The sequence below is a fragment of the Lissotriton vulgaris genome, chromosome 4_1, assembly GCF_964263255.1.
Source record: "Lissotriton vulgaris chromosome 4_1, aLisVul1.2, whole genome shotgun sequence".
NCBI lineage: Eukaryota > Metazoa > Chordata > Amphibia > Caudata > Salamandridae > Lissotriton > Lissotriton vulgaris.
The window spans coordinates 1860056867-1860073205 of NC_141691.1; the positions used below are offsets into that span (position 1 = coordinate 1860056867).

The window sequence follows — 16339 nt, forward strand, 5'->3', positions numbered from 1 at the left end:
GATCGGCACGTTTGTTAAGTTGCAGTCCCTGAAGCGGGGTGGCCACTTGACCACTCTGGTCTTGGTCCTGGCCTCCGCCAGCCTCCTGCGGTTTTGCCTTTTTTATTCCTTGCTGTATCGAGCTCCTGGAGTTACAAGCCGGCTTGGCCTTTGTTTACGGCTGTCGGTGGGCGGTGCGCTACTCTGGGTATTGTGCCTGTATTTCACCTTCTGGTTGTTGTGCTGCTATTTGCCCGTGGTCTGTTAGCGCTGGTTCGCGTTCCGCTCTTCCGCCAAATGGCCGCTTCCTGCTTCAGACCCAAACCAAAATGGCCGCCTTGGTGTTAGCACTGGCTTATGTTGATGCAGGTCAATCGGGGTTTACTTGCTGGTGGGGTGTGGTTCCCTCTTTGGCTTGGCTTTCTCCACTCCCTCAACCTGTAGCAAACGGCTGCCTGCGCCTGCGCCTGGCCGTGGCCTCAACCGGCTGCCTCCGCTTTCGCTCTGTGTCTCCTGTTTGCCTTGCGGTTGGATTGTGCTTCCACTTGGCGCTTGGCGCTGCTTGATGTTAACCGGCGATCCGTTTTCACCAGACTAGCCGCTTCCCGCCCCAGACCTCCAATATGGCCGCCTCGGTTGCTAGTTAGCGTCGCTCCCTTGCCTCACCGCTCCAGCACCGATGTTGCCTTAGGGATATCCCCGGCGGGTGGGAGGAGAGGTGTCTGCTTCTGTGCACTTCAATCTGTATCTGATTATAAACTGTTCAGTGTGGGTCGGCGTTCCGCTCCTGCCGCCCTCACTAAGATGGCCGCCCGCCGCTTCAGTCGCTTCGGTTTCCGGCACAGTATCGCATCATCTCCCCGCGTTGGGTTGGCGTTCGGTAGACTCCCAGGGGTTAGCGCTCCTCTCTGTGGTTATATTTTAGCGCTGCCTTTTGTCACCCGGCGTCCTGCTTGGACCTAAGGTGTAGCTCCGCAGACCTAACCAATATGGCCACCTCAGTGTTCGTGTTTGTCCCCCTTCCTCTCTGTGCCTGCGGTCATGCTAGGCTTAGTGGTATGCCTGCTATCGGGGGGTCGGGATTGCTTCTTGCGCTTCCCTCTATGTGGCTGCTTGGCGCTGTTGGTGTTGGTCGGCTTTCGCTCCTTGGCCTGCACCAAGATGGCCGCTCCGCTTCAGATCAGGCACCCCCTTCCCCCCTGCGCTTGCGTTGGTATTTGTTAGTTGGGAGGTCTTTTTAGGGTCGGGGGGGTTTGCCTGAGGGGGGGGGCAGCGCGTTGCTTATTTACCGGCTTTGCCCGGTTGCTCTTACTTGAGGGCTTGCTGTCAGCTGTAGTCTCGGGTCTCCTCTCAGGAGTTTGCCGCCATCTTGTGCTCCACAACTCTCGTCTCCCCGGCAGCTTTCTCGGCTGCGTACATCCATCCAGCGGGTTCTGCAGGTTGCGAAAGAGTCGTGGCGGGTGCCCCTTCAGTTCATGCACATCTCCATGTGTTTCCTTTAGTTGCCCGTTGCGTTTTGTTCTTTTGCTCGCCGTTATTTGACTTGGGGGATCGGGAGCTCCGGACTCAGGTCTGCGGCCTCCTTGCCATCCAAGCCACGCCCCTTTGCACAACGATTCTTAGCTATCTCAAGACAATACATTTCTTGTGTTCATAAACTGACTTCAACAGTTGTTCCTCTAAATTTTGTTGCTAAAATGTTTTTTTCAAAAGCCAGTTTTTAAGTGTGTGCTTTTAATGTTCTCAAACTGGAATTTCTGATTTAAATGTCCTATTGGTTGTCCTTAAAACCCTCTGCTTTACAATGCATGATTCCTTCTTTTCGCCTCTTGCAATAGTTTAGTTATGTTATGTTGACTGAGTTTGTAGAGCGCACTATACCCCAAGGTGTCAAGGCACTTTGGGAGGCAGTGTGTATCAGTTTATAGCAGTTACTATGATAACTGAGGGGATTGAGAGGAAAAAAGTAATGTCTTTAAATGCTTTTTAAGAACCGAAAAGAAGTCAAGATCAGCGATGTTGGGAGGAAGTGTGTTCGAAAGTTTGACGGCAGCCACCAAGCTGGAGCGACTGTCCTATCTGCACTTCCAAAACCTCTGTATTATTGCCTCTTTGTGGAAGGAGGATCTGCGAGGTCTGCAGGGATGTACCAGCGAAAAAGTGAGTTGAGTTGATTGAGCCCTTTATGATTCAGGGCTAAGAACGTTATACAGAGAGCTTTAAAAGTAAGTGACCCTTTTATGATGGTGAGCCAGTGTGGGGAAAGAATCTCAGTCTTGACTGACTCATGTCTCGGGATATTGAGAACCAAACAGGCAGCAGTGTTCTGCATGATTTTGAGCTTATGAACGCAAGTGTTCTTAATGTTGAGATATAAAGAATTGCAGTAATCTAATCATCAGATGACTAGGGTGATTATAACAGATCGGTGATGTTCTAGGGGAATGTAGGGAAAGATCTTCCTTAAGATCTTAATAATGAAGAATCGGGAACTGGTGGTATGGCTAACATGAGTGTCAGAACTTAAGGTGCTTTCAAAGATGACACCCAAGTTTTTGGCTGACGTGACCGGAGAAAAAAGGGGTCCACAATCATTCTACCACCAGATGTTAGACCAAATGGATTCCTGCGAGCCAAACACTAGAACTTCAGTTTTATCTACATTCATTTTAAGGGCATTGTCCTTCATCCACCTACTGATACTAGTCATACATTGAATGAACTTCTCTCCCACATAAGCAGGATCATTGGAAATGGACACAATGATCTGTGTGTCGTTGGTCTATGACAGTACATGGAACATGAAGGAACGCAGCACTTCTGCCAGGGGAGATGCATAAACATTTAAAAGGTCAGAGCAAAGGGATGATCCCTGGGACACTCCACAGGAGTCCCTGCAGATCACAATTTGTGTTCGAATGGTTATGGCTCCTAAACGGTAGGGAAGCTTTTTAGTTTTTCTTTTACGTGCCAATTTGTTTTTGGATGGGCATTCCCCTCCACTTCTCTGCGGTGGGATCTGAAAATTTGTGAACCATTCTTCTTTGTGCGAATTACGGAGGTGTTTTCTCCTCCAGTCCAGCTGAAAGGTGGCCACAAAAACTAAAATGACCTTCATGTGTAAGTTTTTCAATTCTGCTCAAATTATCACCATTTGAGGTATGTCCCCAAAGAAAGGGTCATATTATCAACAGCCAGCGATGATTATCGCTGGCCATGCTTAGTGATACATTTTTTATCGTAGGCTATCTCTGGAATGTATCGCCCTGGTAGCGCGTTATTAACAACGCGTTTCTCCAGGGCGATAAAAATTTCAGAGATAGCGAGGTTATTGCTGTTTTGCCGGGAACATCGCCCCTGATCTTTCCTTTTCTGCATGAGCGGATAACGTCTGTGGCACTACGATTGTAGAAAACCGCATATTTTTCAAAAATGCCAGTTTTATGGTGGAGAAGGCAGCTGTATGATCAATTGACAGATCGATTCTGACACTGCTGCTGATAGCATGAAGCATGTGTTTGTTTGCGCAATAGTGAACCTTCCCTTCCTTGCACTCAGCTTGGTCTACTTGAGAAGTGTCTGTCTATCGGAAAAGCTTTTCTAGTATCATTAATATTTTTATAGCTCAGTCGTTTTCCAGTTAGAGCAATAGCTCACTCAGTGTAAGCAGGTAGAGTACCATTCTCAAAGAGTACCTATTTTCTGAAGTTGTAGCCCCTTTTTTTTAAACAATACAGAAACCGTCAATGGAAATCATAATTGCCACCCTTTTCTCTACATGGGTAGTTACATTTTTTTAACACTTTTATTTCACTGTTGAAAACGTGTTCCAATCACAGCAGTATTAAGATGTTGAAAGAGCAGACCCTTCGACAAGCGATTGTGTTAACGTGAAGATTTCCCTAGACTTTGGTGAATGAAATGAAGTCTAGCCAGTCAGTGGTTCGATTCTCAGACAGAAAACTTCTGGTAAGTTTCTATTTTCCCTTTATAAACCAGCAGCTAAAATCAGGTGTTTGATAAACGTGGTTTTGGCCGTATGCCACATTTCAGCTTCCATAAATAAACGGCAAGAGAAAAACGTGCATAGAAGCAGCGGTGAGAAGGATTGCACGTTATCCTTACCTTTGCCTCAGAATTTCCACATTTTAAGGCTCATTTCACTTCTCTTCTATCGCCACAGCGAACATGTCTGAATATGTGGGAAACACTTAGCAAGCATTTGCAATGCAAGAGGTCTCACATTTGTTAAAGTTGGAGCTGTTGGCATTGAAAATGAGTATGTTTTAAAAAAAAATTATTTTGTATCTGCAATAATAAATAGACTTCTTATAAGCAAAGCTACCTATTAATAATTTACTGAAATGCAAAAAGATAGAGCAGGTTATGCAGATGATATGAAATATATGAATTAGAATGTAATATGTTGTTGATTTGAATACTGTAACAGTTATGCAAATATTTGTAAGAATATGAAGGTGATACGTATTGGGTATGGTAATAGTTTTCTAAGCTTAGTATTTCTAAAAAAATGTTTATTGTTAGTTTTTAGGCGATTTTTTTTGGCATTATGTTAATAGTAATAGCTATAAAAAATTAACTGGTATCCTATCAGGGCCTACGCTCCAGTTAGCTGCTCGAGCTTAAATTGTAATGGATTGAAGTTGTAGAGCACTTTCTACCCCTGGCGAGGCCTGACACGCTTTTTACTTCCAATCATTCTACATATGGACCTGTACGTGAGTAATCTACTGATCGCATGTGACTTCTGGGTCGAGGTCTACATTTAGCTTGCTGCAATGTTATGCCATTCTGCCTCTCGTACAATGGCACCCAGGGCAAGTTCTGCCCTGCCTTAGGAGTAGCTTTCAAAAAAACTACTATCCCTACATGCATCTGACTTGTTTGCAATCACATAATGCTTCTTAAGGACTACTGTAACTGCACGTCAGTCTCTGTACATGCCCACTCCCCCAGCTCCACCCCACACCCACAATAGCACCAGGTGGGTGGGAGGGAGGAGGGGGTCGGGGGGGGGGGGTAACAGGTTAAGTATCTAGACGGCATGTTGGGAGGTTACGAATCTCCCATCTCAGGAAATACTGCGCCGAGCAGGCAGGTGTCCAATAGAAACAGGGACATAAATCTGCTGGACCTTTGCACACGATGCACCAGCGAGAGACGGCCTCGCCTGCAATCACACACCGCCGCACATGTTTATTTGTAAAGGCCAACCCCCGACTGTCCTAGTTACTGGGGTTATTAGACTCATTCCATAGCACATGGGCGCAGCAACAAAGTAAACAGATCGGATGACACCAACAGGGTCAACAAAACACCAACCTGTCCAAGAAAGGGCAAACTGAAAGCCGAGGAATCTGCGGAGCATTTTTATGTAAACTTCCGTCTTCCTCAGTGGACAAACGGAATTCAGTGACCACAGATTAGAAAGAAAGAGGTAAAACACTTGACTTGTATTATACTTCAGTAAGTTAATGAGTTTGCTGCGGAAACAAGCCGTATACAGCCTTCAATGATTAACCTTAAAAACGCCAATGGGGCTACTCGGCTTTTCATGCTCCCGAAATGGATAAAACTAGCACAAATGAGTAGAATGATAAGCGCGCTGGTTATCCAAGCACAACAGATAAAAACCGTGTGAGATGCATGAGCTTTTTGGATGATCAAAATCCGTATTCAACCCATCAAAAGCCCTTCTATAAAAGAAAGCGCACACGTTCTTCCGAGATGACAACCATGTTTTGCATTACGATTGTGCCGACATTCTGGGGAGATATTGCAGTGGCTTTTGTTACCAGTGAGCAGCAAATATCACACTCACTGCACAGTCATCCATTGACAATTTATAATCTGTAATCTTATCTGCGAGTGCATGACCTGTGGATCTCCTAATCCCCTATGGTGAACAGAACGCAGTGTTTCCGCCTTTGCATCTTCTTTCAAAGACACAGTGCATTCTGGGAGTCGGACTCCGTTTCCTTTACAGAATAAAGTGAACAAATGCACCTGAATGGCAAGATTTGTGAAAGGCAGGTCTCCAACAGGAAAACTGCAGTTCCGTCGACACAGAGTTAAAGCGGTGCAGGGCCCCCAGGAAGAGGCTCCCGCCAGCCGGGCTGGCCTCCCTGGCGTGCGGCTAGTCGTCACCGCCCGGGCTCACGCAGCTCTGGGAGTCTGGGCAAGGCTGGGACACGAGGGGAACCTGTTGATTGTCAAGTGCCTGCACGCATTGAGCTACAACAAGCAGTCAAGCTGTGGGTGCCCCTTTCACAACAAGCCTAGCGATGCACACCCGCTGCGTTGTTGTAACAGGTATGACCTCACAGAAGAATAATGTGAGCAAGCAGCCCACCTCTCTTTCCTTCTTTCATGTAGTTGCTTCCCTGTGAAATGGATCCAAAACAAACATGCCAGCGAGTGGTGCGCGCTCCACAGCGAGACATGTGCTTTCAATTATCGCGCCTGTGTCTGGGCACGATAATTGAAACCACATGGCAGAGGTGCTCGTAACAGACACCAATAGGCCATGGGCAGAGCAATGCGCCCACCTTTGGCCAATTGTGTGCTGTCTTTCATAAAAAGACGCACACAAAGGCCAATAGCATGGGCCAAAAGGAAAAGCACACACACAAGCTTGTGCAATTCCTAGGTCGTTTCTAAACCCCCTACAAGAGGTCTCTTGCAGTGCGACAATGCTGCACACTGCAACGCTAGGTGCGAGACCTAAAAACAACTGCATTTTTCCTCACATCTTCCACATGTATACCCCAATTCAAAAAAGTATAACTGAAGCTTATTGTGTTATGGTTAAATGCAACATATCCATTAGTTTATTGTTTACTCTGAAATACATTAGAGAACGCTCCCTTGAAGAATAGACTAAGGGGAAGATTTATCAAAATTTCACACACCTCAAGGCATCAAGGCAACTTGTAGTGCTGCACTAGGTGACAGGGACAGAACAGGAAAGGTCATTTCTACTAAGATGTGGTGCATTCCTGCTCTCTCCCTGCGCTGGTGCTGTGCAGCTGCAAAATAGGTGCCCCTGCGCCATGGTGAAAGGGTGCCTGTGCTACAGATAGGATTTTTTTTGTGTGCAGTACAAAAACAATCCTTAGACAGATATTATTCTTTCTATGTGCGCTGCAGAATGCAACACACATAGAAGGAAGAAATAGTGAGAACTGAAAATATTTCTCCTTGTTACGCAATCCCAGGTTTACAACCCTTAGTAAATCTGTGATTGTGTCAAAATCCATGGGTAAATGCATGGGAAGGACAAAACTCCACCCATGTAACACCTTCCCAAAGCAGAGTAACGCAAGGCACCGATTTGCGCTACCTTGCATTACTCTGGATGTATTTAGCCATGGAGAGGCACGCAAGGTGGCTTTGCATGACTTAATAAATCTCACTTAAGCCCTTGAATTGCCATGTATCTCCATCCATGGCGCAGGGGCTTAGTAAATCTGGACCTAAGTCTTCAAACACTTAGAAATGTAATACTGGTTTTATGTGTTATGTTAGCGGACATATATGTTTGTAACTCCTACATTTTGAAAAACATGTTTACATTCCTGACCTGTATAGAAGGAAAATGTGTGGTAACCTGGTTATCCCACGCTATTTTAATTTCCGCAAAATGCCGAATCAGCAAGTAGTGCCCAGCTGTAAAATAATTACTGCAATCTACTGATTTTGAAAACAAGTTGGAATTACTCTGTTTCCGTTTTCCAGTGTATTGCTGGCATGCTGGCATCCCCATATCATGCTTGCTAACCTGAATTCAGCCCAATTTTATTGAACTAGCAAGTGCCCTTTTCCTTTCTCCTTTGGCTGTAACCTGCCTGTCCTTTTGAATCTCTTTGCTGCCACACTTGTCCACTGCTGTAGTTACCCGAAGTGCTTTGCCTCAGTGGCAGGGGCGGCTCCTTCACCTGGGCGGAGGAGCCTCGCCCCACTTGCTTCTCACAGTGCGAAAATCAGTAACATAAAATGGTATGCCATTTTATGTTTCTGCTTCTCGCAATGCGAGAAAGCAGAAGCAGGGTTTGGTTGGTGGCGGGCCGGTGGGCCGGTCAGGGAGGAATGGCTAGCCCAATGTTGTGGGTGCTGACTGTTTGGTCGGCCCCAGGGCCGACCAAACAAAGTCATGAGCACTCTCCCATTTTCTCCATGAAGGCTGCATGCAGCCTGAATGGAGAAAAAGGCCTCCTCATGGACGCCTGTATGAACGGTGACCTAGGCAATCACAACGATCACAACGCTGCCATTGCAGCGTTGTGATTGGATTAGGGGAGGGGAGGAAGGCTGCCTACTTGCTTCCTGCAGCTGCGAGGAGCAGATGACACGGTACCAGATCGGGCATCTAAGGTATGTTTTAAAAAAAATATTAAATATAACTACAATTAATTCCCCCCTCACCCCCCGCAACGTCCATCTGCGTCATGCCAGCCGCAACTGCAACAGTGCAGCATAATTACCACTCAACAACCCAGGAAGCGGTACATTTAACACACAGGCCTCCAAGCATTTGTTTGTGGCAATTAAGGCCTGTATTTGCTTGCCTTTTATGCCTGCGTTTCATGAAAATTTTCTTCGGAGATGTTTCATGATTGTGCAATGTTGCCCTAATTAACAATCATTGAGTAATTCTTGCCACTGCATTATCTCGATTACAACTTTTTTTGTTCGCTGATCGGATGGATATGACGTCTACTATACCATATAGCTGTAGGATAAGAACTCATGCAGGAACCCCAATTAGGGTGACCAACTGGCATAGGTGAAAATTCAGGACAGTGAGTGTAAAAATTCAGGACAAAGGGTCAAAATTCAGGACAAAAATTCAGGACAGAAGGTCAGAATTCAGGACAAAAATGTGGGACAAAAGGTACATTTTACCGACACTCCAAAGGAGGTAGCACAATATTACATAAGTAAACAGACAACCAACACAAGCACAAGTCAAAATAAGTTTATATTAGGTTGAGAGAAACTTGCACTGCATCTGTAGTGTGCCGGAGAGAAACTTAAATACCTGTGTTTGCATATTGGAGAAACCTGGGTAACATTATCCAAAATGAAACCTCCACCTCCCAGAGCTTGGTCCCTGGTGAGGTGACAGGAGCCCGTAAACAAAAACAGTTTGCCATGCCCTGGGCTCCGCAGGAGCAGTGGCTGCTGGTGACATTTGAAAGTGGTGGGCTTAAAAGTTTGTGATGAGTGGCCAGTGGCAAGCGTAGCGAGCGAGCCTGAACCTCATTAGGAGGGGTGACGGGGGGTTCTTCCCTGAGAAAGGTTTGAAAAAAGAGTGGACAAAAGGTGCCTTTCTAAGAATATTTGAGAAAGCAAGAAGGTTAATAAAGCAATTGTGAACGTGTAGTTATTACATCTATAAAGAGATTTCATGTGATAATGACATAGGAAACTGCTTATTCAGTATATCCACATAGCTGTTAGTCTGTCTGACATGGCTGCCCATCTCTCTTTGCCCTGGCTCCTCTCGAGCCCCATCCTCTATCTTCAGACCTGCCTGGCCCTACTGTTTTTGTGCTCTCCCTTATCTCCACCTAGTTTATGGTCAGTCAACGCCTTGTGCTGCCTGTGTTCCCTCGGTTCCAGCACATTGTTTGTGTGCTAAACATTTCCTGTGCAATTGTTCGACACCTTTGCATTGCTCGTGTGCTCCCTCTCCTCCTGATGCTCTCTGTCTCTGGACCATCAATCTCCTGTGGTATCCTTCAACTCCAGTGCTTTAGTCCTGCAATCCCTCCACCCTGTGCTCTCTCCTTCACTGCACCCCCAGCCTCCTGCAATCTCAAATCTCAGATCCAGTACATTACGGTTAAGTGAATTCTCCAGATCATTCTAAAATACTCTGTTCATAACAAACGCACACTAACTCTTGTACATGCAAAGAACTATCCAGAGAACTGCCAATCTGACACACCTACAGAACCATTCGTACAGTGACATCATTAATCCACATTATCCTTAAAATTCTCTGTTCACATCCCTCTTACTCCACACATGCATTCAATTTTGTGATTGGCAGGGTTTGTGATCGTAAAAATGCCTCCTACGTGAGGCCTTTACACACGTTTTGCAAGTGGGATACGCTAGATGGACCGTGGGATAGACTATCTTACATCATTCCTTATGTTAGTCTGTCTTCTTTATGTACCCACACAAAAGAAGGCAACAGAATGATAGGCAACAACAACATCAAAATATAAAGAAGAGTAAAATAGGTAAAAGCAACATAACTATGGAAACCATGCAGTGAGTACTCTAGCTTCTCATTACGCATGCCAACTATAGCTGAGCACATGCTACAGTGATTTACATAATAGCCTGCAAGTAATACTTCCGACACTTTGCTGGTGCCTTTCAGAGTTTCACCCTTTCATGGATCATAAAATGACGTCAGTGGGGTAATATAAGCTATATTGTGCAAAGCTCATGACACAATTCCATATGTGGTGCAAGCTATATAACACCAGGGCACATGTCGGGGGTACATGGCTTCCACCTACTATTTTCACAGGGTGGACTCTGTCCTCCCGTCAAGAAGTTGGGCCCCCACAGAAATATGCGGAACTTGTCCCGGGGTAATTTTCAGACACCGGGACATGTTCAGCAGCGCCCGTACATTGTCTGTTTTATTATGAGCAGCAACGTGCAGGGAGTGAGTGACAATAAATCATGTGCATGTGTAAATCAATGTACAAGCAGAGTTACATGAGATAGGGTTACAAGGTGTAAGAGTCACATGTCCTTCATAGCTCACTGTGTTATATTACAAGGATAACAATGTATGAACTGCAGGTAACAACAGGATCTCTGTGTTAAAAGTAGTAACCCAATGTACTATCTACATAAAATAAAAATCAGTCTCCTGCTAGAAAATATGTGTTTGGACCTTGGAGATTGCGAGGGTAAGGTTGCAGTGGAAGGAGCCTCTTCCCGAATAGCATTAGATTGCTCTTTGCATATCTCCTGCTCCTCAGATATTCTACTTTACCTCCGCGGCAGATGTCATCCTTTAATATTTTCAGGCAAAATTCTCAGTCCTCATGGTGCTTGAGTGGCAGACAGATGGCAATACAAATGTAATTTGCAGTTTTTCTACTGTAGACATGGCATGGCACTTCACAAATATTGAAGGAATTATGAAGTTACTGTCATGGAATAAGTAGCCAAAAGGGGGACAAAAATAATGTGTTGAAATGTCCGAACACAGGATACAATTAGAATACAAGCAAAAAGCGTGTCAAAATGGGGTGGCAAAAACCCTACAGCATTCCAGGAAGTCTTCTCACGCAAGCCGCAACAAAGAACTGAGGTTGTGCAGCAATAACCAATACAGGAGATAATTGCACTTGGAAGCTGCTGATCGTTCATTAAAAAGCTAGTCTGTTTTGCAGCTTGAAATGATCACTACATATCTGGCTTCAATTTATTTCACTTTCTTCATGGTTTTTTTCCCGCAATGAAGTTTTTGTTGTTGTTTTTTTTGTGTGGCAGATTGTGTAACACATTACAGTTTTTATTTCATGAAATATCTGGTGCACTGTGTTTCTGTACAAACAACTTTCCCATCAGCTACCTCGCACTGTACTCTCTTGCCAGTGTGCACTAAACCACAAAGGCCTGCACAGGGTTGTGAATGATTCATTGCATTTCATCCAAATATTTTAGAACTGTAGAGCACCATCAATACACTTCTTGTACCTCAAATGTGTTCTGGAATGCCAGTTTATGACCTTTTTTAGAAAATAAAAAATGTGTTCCCCGAATGTCAGAGGTGGAAGCATACACATCAGCCAATCAAAAGGACAAGGTATAAGTTATGCTCCAAAGGAGGGAAATACACAATAAGAGGAAGGAAACTACTGAATAAGCAAATAATAATATCTACTACCTTCCCCTGCTCTCTTTCCAGCAAACACATGATTCAAGTCTACCATTCTCAATATCAAGAGTGTTTATCACCTTTCTCCCTAATTGGGCTGTGCTCTCTATATAGGGCTTCATAACTTATAAACATATTAAGTAATATACTGTACATATACCAAAACCACAGATATAAATCACATCTACATTACGTTATGATAGCATATATAAAATATTTTCTTCAGTCCTTTACTTGTGGTTCCATCTATTCATAAGGCAATTTTTAGGCCAACGTTAAGAAAGTGGGATTAGCAATATCATACAGATCATACATTTATCTCCTACTGACAAATTTTAAACTGTACATTTTTGTAGTTGTACAAATCTGAGTCTATAGGTCATAGACTGAGGGGCAACTTTTTGGTTATCTTTTTTGCTGTTAAGGTATCGTCATAAACTTTTAAAATAATCTACATATGTCCCTTTGGCTTAACAGAAGTAAAGAATTAAAAAATACTTTGGAGACATTGCACATACAGTCCGTCGTATAGATATTATTCTAGGTATCGATATTATTCTAGCAGACAACTGATTCCTAATAATCACATTAGGATGTATTAAAATGGTGAAAAGTAAAAGCAATCTTCGTTGCATTTTTATAAACAATGGTCAAAACATTTTTGTTAACTTCTAGGAGGGCCGGTGCACTTTCCGTCATAACATTTCACGGACTGCCCGTAATTTGGGCCTCTTGTCCGTTGTCCGTGAAGACTTCTTTCACGGACGCCTTTTGTCCGTAATTTCAGCTGACCCCTGCAAGCAGCCTGAGAGTCCTGTAACTCTCTCTGCAGGAGCCAGCTCACGCTCCTGCTGTGAGCAGTGGCCTGCTGCAGCCCCTCCCCGACCTGGCACAGACTGCTATGAGGCCCATTATCATTCTGTATGTCGGCCTAATTATCACATACAGAATGATAATGGGCCAGTGACAGCCTTTGCTGGGTCTCCTCTTGCACTTACTGCTCTTCTCACTGATCGTAACAATTTCACATTTGTAAATGGAAATCTACACAGGCTAGTCTACCTGAATGGTACATTTTCTGATTCTCTTTTTGAAAATGTTGTTTTTTCCAATTAAAAAGAGAAATACTTAACCGACCTTGCAACACAAACCTTAACCTTTACTTTTAACTTTATTGCGTGAAAATCCGCAGTCAGACAGCTTTCAAGACTTGTGACATGATTTCTGTGTTATCGTTGTGCAAGCGAGTGATATTTACATGCCTCGAGTGATATTTACATGCCTCGAGTGATATTTACATGCCTCGTGAGTGACAGTTAACACAGATAGCTTAACAGCCCAGTATGAATGTGAAGAAAGAGACCATAACCAGAGTCCATCTTATTCACTGCTCACTGAAAAGGATTATGAAGACATAAAATGCCATTTAGCTGAGCTGGAAATCGCTGATGTGACTGTTGAACTTTTGCAAGAAACTGACATGGTTACAGCAGTGTACAGAGTCCTAAAGACCTGCCCATCACGTAATTTGAAAAAAAAAGCAAAGTTCTTGTTATCTAAGTGAAAAGCGCTTTACAGAAGCATCTACCATGGATCCACGCACTTGCAAAATGATATTTCTCAAGGAAAGAAAAAGGGTGATGAAGAAAACGTTAAACTGCTTTCAGAAGAGCCAACGGAGGCCTCTTTGGAGCACAGTTCTATGACAGTCTTGCACTCATCATATCCATTGCCATTAGAAAGTGAACAAAAGGAAGCATACAGTGCACTGAAGATCGACCTCAGTCTTGGCCAAGAGGACAATCCTGGTTGTTATTTGGAACTGGTGAAAAATGTTGTAACACACCAGGAAAAGGAACACAATATGGCCGCTCTGAGGACCAAATGCACAGAGTTGCTTTACCGAGCTTTGGCGGATTCAATTACATCGCAAGCAATGAAGAAGAGGTGATTTGGGACTTAGCAAAGAAAATCGAAGAGGACGTCTTCTCTGCACACGCCAACAATGACAAAAAGTACAACATTTGCATCAGGAGCAAAGTCTCAAACCTGAAGAACCCCAAAACCCCCCACTTGAGGCAACACTTGTTCTCAGGAGCTCTTAGCCCAAAAGAGTTTGTTAAAATGACTGCCCTGGAAATGGCTAGTGATGAGTTAAGGAGACTCAGGGTTTCATATACAGAATTGTCAGTCCTGGAACACCAGCTTCCCCATGGTGTGGAGGGAACCACCATAAATAAAATTAAATGTCAGCGATGTGAGAACTTCAATTGCACAGCAACAGTGATCCCTAGAGGAACACTCTTTCTCCCTGGTTGGGTGCAGAATGGAAAACCAGATGATGACCTAATGACATTTGTGATTTGTAATGTTTGTGGAGAGAAATAATACAATAACGGGTGGGTTTCTTTGTAATCTGTTTCAGAAAGTGCACCGGCCCTCCTAGAAGTTAACAAAAATGTTTTTACCATTGTTTGTAAAAATGCAACGAAGATTGCTTTTACTTTTCACCATTTTAATACATCCTAATGTGATTATTAGGAATCAGTTGTCTGCTAGAATAATATCTATACCTAGAATAATATCTATACGACGGACTGTATGTGCAATGTCTCCACAGTATTTTTTAATTCTTTACATCTGTTAAGCCAAAGGGACATATGTAGATTATTTTAAAAGTTTATGACGATACCTTAACAGCAAAAAAGATAACCAAAATGTTGCCCCTCAGTCTAAGACCTATAGACTCAGATTTGTACAACTACAAAAATGTACAGTTTAAAATTTGTCAGTAGGAGATAAATGTATGATCTGTATGATATTGCTAATCCCACTTTCTTAACGTTGGCCCAAAAATTGCCTTATGAATAGATGGAACCACAAGTAAAGGACTGAAGAAAATATTTTATATATTCTATCATAACGTAATGTAGATATGATTTATATCTGTGGTTTTGGTATATGTACAGTATAATACTTAATATGTTTATAAGTTATGAAGCCCTATATAGAGAGCACAGCCCAATTAGGGAGAAAGGTGATAAACACTCTTGATATTGAGAATGGTAGCCTTGAATCATGTGTTTGCTGGAAAGAGAGCAGGGGAAGGTAGTAGATATTATTATTTGCTTATTCAGTAGTTTCCTTCCTCTTCTTGTGTATTTCCCTCCTTTGGAGCATAACTTGTACATTGTCCTTTTGATTGGCTAATGTGTATGCTTCCACCTCTGACATTCGGGGAACACATTTTTTATTTTCTAAACAAGGTCATAAACTGGCATTCCAGAACACATTTGAGGTACAAGAAGTGTATTGATGGTGCTCTACAGTTCTACAATATTTGGATGAAATGCAATGAATCATTCACAACCCTGTGCAGGCCTTTGTGGTTTAGTGCACACTGGCAAGAGAGTACAGTGTGAGGTAGCTGATGGGAAAGGTGTTTGTACTGAAACAGAGTGCACCAGATATTTCATGAAATAAAAACTGTAATGTGTTACACAATCTGCCACACAAAAAAAAACAACAACAAAAACTTCATTGCGGGAAAAAAAAAACATGAAGAAAGTGAAATAAATTGAAGCCAGATATGCAGTGATCATTTCAAGCTGCAAAACATAGACTAGCTTTTAATGAACGATCAGCAGCTTCCAAGTGCAATTATCTCCTGTATTGGTTATTGCTGCACAACCTCAGTTCTTTGTTGCGGCTTGCGTGAGAAGGCTTCCCGGAATGCTGTAGGGTTTTTGCCACCCCATTTTGACACGCTTTTTGCTTGTATTCTAAATGTATCCTATGTTCGGACATTTCAACGCATTATTTTTGTCCCCCTTTTGGCTACTTATTCCATGACAGTAACTTCATAATTCCTTCAATATTTGTGAAGTGCCATGCCATGTCTACAGTAGAAAAACTGCAAATTACATTTGTATTGCCATCTGTCTGCCACTCAAGCACCATGAGGACTTAGAATTTTGTCTGAAAATATTAAAGGAAACTCTTAACGACAGAGATGACATCTGCCGCGGAGGTAAAGTAGAATATCTGAGGAGCAGGAGATATGCAAAGAGCAATCTAATGCTATTCTGGAAGAGGCTCCTTCCACTGAAACCTTACCCTCGCAATCTCCAAGGTCCAAACACATATTTTCTAGCAGGAGACTGATTTTTATTTTATGTAGATAGTACATTGGGTTACTACTTTTAACACAGAGATCCTGTTGTTACCTGCAGTTCATACATTGTTATCCTTGTAATATAGCACAGTGAGCTATGAAGGACATGTGACTCTTACACCTTGTAACCCTGTCTCATGTAACTCAGCTTGTACATTGATTTACACATGCACATGATTTATTGCCAATGTATTATGTGTATTTTAAGTAAAGAGCTCTGACACCCTGCATTGTTTCGTAGCGCTATA

The 16339-nt window shown here is 43.3% G+C and overlaps 1 pseudogene; it reads left to right on the plus strand.

Moving 5' to 3' along the window:
- The first annotated feature begins 13260 nt into the window (after nt 1-13260).
- On the plus strand, nt 13261-14332 carry LOC147724629 (transcription elongation factor A N-terminal and central domain-containing protein-like; annotated as a pseudogene).
- The last annotated feature ends 2007 nt before the right edge of the window (nt 14333-16339 follow it).